Genomic DNA, 4,569 nt, shown 5'->3' with positions numbered 1-4,569 from the left:
GATCCGCCATCTTTTTCCGGAACTCTGATCAATGTATCTTTCATTGTTCTAGTAACAAGCAGTTTTGACCACTGTAGCCATGTAATAAATTTTGAAGTCGGGGAGTTAGAGGTTTCCAGTTTTATTCTTTTTAAGCAGTGCTTTGTTTATCCTGGATCTATTTCTTATCCTGGGTCTCTTTCCATATAAAGTTTGTAATTGTTATTTCCATCTCTTTGAAGAATGTCATTGGAATCTGGATTGGGATTGCATTATATATGTAAATTGCTTTGGACAGTATTGACATTTTCACAACGTTAAGTCTTCCTATCCAGGAGCATGGTACATTCTTCCTTTTTTGTAGGTCCCTTTTGTTTCCTTGTAGTAGTGTTTTGTAGTTTTCTTTGTATAAGTTCTTTGTTTCTCTGGTTACAATTATTCCAAGATATTTCATCCCTTTGGCCACTATTGTAAATTGGATTACTTTCCTAATTTCCTTTTCTGTGCTGTCATTTTTGGCATAGAGGAATCCAACCAATTTTGTATGTTGATCTTGTATCCTGCCACTTTGCTGAATCTTCCAATGAGGTTTAGTAGCTTTCTTACTGAGTCTTTGTGGTTTTCTATGTATAGAATCATATTGTCTGCAAATAGAGAAATTTTTACTTCCTCTTTGTCAACTTAGATGCCTCTAATTTTCCTCAATTGCCTTATATCTCTTGCTAAGACTTCCAGCACAATATTGAGTAGAAGAGGTGACAAAGGGCATCCTTGTCTGGTTAGTGTTCGCAGAGGGAAGGTTTTCAGTTTCTCTCCATTGAGAATAATGTAGGTTGTTGGTTTTATGTATATACCCTTAATTATGTTGAAGAATTTGCCTTCAATTCCTACTTGTTTGAGTGCTTATATCAGGTATAAATGTTGGATTTTGTCATGTGCCTTTTCTGCATCAATCGATATGAATGTGTGGGTTTTTCTTTTTTTCTTATTTATATGGTTGTTTACACTGATTGTTTTTCTAATGTTGAACTATCCTTGCATCCCTGATATGAATCCCACTTGATCATGATGTATTATCGTTTTATGTGCTGCTGGATTCTGTTGAGAATGTTTGCATCTATGTTCATGAGGGATAATGGTCTATAATTTTCTCTCTTAGTGACGCCCTTTCCTGGTTTTGGTATGAAGGTTATGCTGGCTTCATACAATGTATTAGGAAGTTTTCGATCCTCCTCTATATTCTGGAATAATTTGAGTAGTGTTAGTTTAGGTAAGTAGTGTTTTCCTAAATGTTATGCATCTTTTTCTAGATATTCAAATTTGTTGACGTGCAATTTATCATAGCATTATGCTATTATATTTATTTCTATTGGTTCTGTTGTAACATCATCCATATAATTTCTTATGCATGTTATATATGACAGTGAGTCAAAAATTATCCACACTGTGGCAGAAGAATTTATTTTTATCAACTTTTAGAAATAACAAATATATAATTTTCAACATAATCTCTTTGCTTTTCTTTGTTCATCTGCCAACAAGCTTTCATATTTGCTTATTAAACAATGTTTTAAGTCAAGCTGTGAGCCATGAATGTACCACTGTCTTCACTGTTTCATCAGAGGTGAATCTTTGCCCTAAAAGGACTGCTTTCAGGGACCTAAGAGGTGAAAGTCTGATGGAGCAAGATCAATACTTTAGAGAGGATGCTTGAACACCTCAAAACGAACTTTTTGCAAAGTGTCAGCAGTATGGGCAGAGATGTGAGAACTTGCATTATCATGCAAGATCACAATGCCCTTGGATAGCAGTCCTCTACATTTCATCCAAAGTTAAGGTTTCGGCTCTTCAGTGAGCATCTCACTGTAATGTGCACTGTTTATTGCTGAACATTTTTCCTGATCGTGATCTCGAAATTCCAGAACTCTATAAGCATCAATTTTCCAGCTGATGTTTGAATTTTGAACATTTTCTTGGTTAGCAATTGAGGATACTTCCCCTCCATACTCTGCTGTTCACTCTCAGGCTCATAGTGATAAAGCCATTTCTCATCACCAGTTTAATGATTTTTAGAGAAATTTTTACCTTCCTTAAAGTATTAGTCCAAATTTTGTTTGCAGATGTCCAAATGTTTCTGATTATGCTCTTCAAATTGTGCCCATCTTGCAGAAACATTTAAAACCTGAGTCTGTTGTGGATTATTTCATAAGCAGAGCCATGGCTTATTAGAGAATGATTTACCACATAATTCATTGTCACTACTCATCTACTCTACAAAATCTTTCACATCCATACTCAATGTTGTCATCAGCGGTGGATGTTGATGGACGACCAGCTCCTTCATGGCTGCCACTTGTGCAGCCTTCCTTGAACTTCTCTATCCATTCAAAACACTTTCTCCATACTACACAAAGTCTTCGATAAATATCTGTACCAGGCATACCATCAGATCACTATAACCATATACTGCAGGCTGCTTTTTCGTGCAAATCATAAGTGGAGTAGCTATTTTTTTTCATAACAGTTACAAATCAACTGACATAGTGTGTCCACACCTGTATACTAGTGTCTTTGTAAGGAAAGTGCTGATAAAACAGTGCAGCCAACAGAAGTTTAAATATAACCAGAGTGCAGATAATTTTTGACTCGCTCACATCTTGTGCATCTTCTCCTTCCTTTCTATTGTTAGAGTTGCCAGTGGTTTGTCAATTTTATGGAGACTTTCAAATAACCAATTTCTTGCCTTGCTGATTCTTTCCACTGTTTTTCTTTTTTCTGATTCATTTGTTTCTGCTCTAATTTTTTCTATTTCTCTTCTCTGGTGACTAGGTTTACTTTGCTACTCTTTTACTAGAGTTGTCTGTTTTTTTCATATGTTCTATTAGAACTTAATTGATACATTTTGAGGTTCTTTCATTGATATTTATTAGGGTTATTCACTCTTTTTCAATTGACTCTTTAATTGTAAGATAATGTCCTCCTTTGTCTTATGTTGGTTTTGCCTAAAAGTCTATTTCATCAGAAATTAGTATCGTCGCTCCTGCTAGTTTTTGATTGCCTTTAGCTTGACATATTTTTCCATCCTTTGATTTTTAATCTATTTTTGTCTTGTTTGTAAGGTAGACAAAATATTGAAAGATCTTCTTTTCTTATCCATTTTGCTACTTTCTGTCTCTTCCCTGGTACAGTTAATCCACTGACATTGAGTGGCACAAATTGCAATCATTTTGCTGTGTATTCTTTTGTGGTGTGGCTGTTTTATTGTTCCACATAATTTTGTGTGTTGAGTTCATTTTCTTTGTGCATTTTCTTGTCAGTTTCTTCATTGCTGTTGTTTTAATGTTTACTTCATGGTTTTCCCATTTCTTGATTTGATGTGAAAATGTTTTAATATTCATTCAGTTTATCCTATTATTGATTAACTTTTCAACCAGTTTAAAATAGTCTATTTCATCTTGAAATCTACTTGACTTCCTAGCCATTTGAAAGTTGTAACTACACTTTTCCCTCTTTTTGTTTTGTAGTTGCCTTCATAATAAATTGCTATCTCTGGTTCCCTATTTTCAGTTTTATGGGTTTCTTCCTCAGATACTTGTATATTGGATAGAATTCTAGGAGGGTTGATACATATGCCAATCTCAGGTTATAGTCTTCTGTTGGTTCTCAGTAAAAGGGACTCATTTTAGCATATTTTATAATGTTGGACTGGTTATTACAAATTCCTTTCAGAGTTTTGTGTATGTCTCCCCATAGTCTTCTTGCTTTCCTAGTTTCTGCTGAGAAATCAGAGCTTAGCTTTATTGTTTCTCCTTTGTAGGTGCATTTTCATTTTCTCTGAGCTGCTCTCAAAATCCTTTCCTTATCTTTGATTTTGGAGAGTTTGGTTATGGTAAGTATTGATGATTATCTTTTGTGGTCTCTCTCTACTGGGGGTTTGTTCAGATTCTTGAATGCTTATCTTCTTTTCTTCCATGATGTTAGGAAAATTTTCTTCCAACATCTATTCAACTTATCTTTTCTGTGCTTTTCTTGTTTTTGTTGATAATTTTACATCTATGTTCATGAGGGATATTGGTTTATAATTTTCTTTCTTAGTGATGTCCTTCCCTGTTTTTGGTATGAGGGTTATGCTTGTTTCAAAGAATGTGTTAGGAAGTATTGCATCCTCCTCTATATTCTGTAATTATTTGAGTAGAATTGGTGACAGCTCTTCCCTGAATGTTTAGTAGAACTCACCAGTGAAGCCACCAGAACCTGGACTTCATTTGGTTGGGATATTTTTGATGACCTGATCAATTTCTTCTTTTGTTATGGGTCTGTTCATAACTCTGTGTAAGTTTAAGCAGGTTGTGTTTTTCTCAAAATGTATATATCTATTCTAAGTTTTCAAATTTGTTGGAGTATAACTCTTTATAGTATTCTGTTACTATCCTTTTGATTTCCTTTGATTCCGTTGTGACATCACTAATGTGGTTTCTTATGCATGTTATTTGTGTCTTCTCCCTCTTTTCTTTTGTTAGGTTTGCCAATGGTCTGTCAACTTTGTTAAGCCTTTGAATGAACCAGCTTCTTGTCCTGTTAATTCTTTCC

Source organism: Chrysochloris asiatica, unplaced genomic scaffold (assembly GCF_000296735.1).
Source record: "Chrysochloris asiatica unplaced genomic scaffold, ChrAsi1.0 scaffold00179, whole genome shotgun sequence".
NCBI classification, from domain to species: domain Eukaryota; kingdom Metazoa; phylum Chordata; class Mammalia; order Afrosoricida; family Chrysochloridae; genus Chrysochloris; species Chrysochloris asiatica.
The sequence above is the reverse complement of the archived record's forward strand: the minus strand, read 5'-3'. Positions refer to the sequence as shown.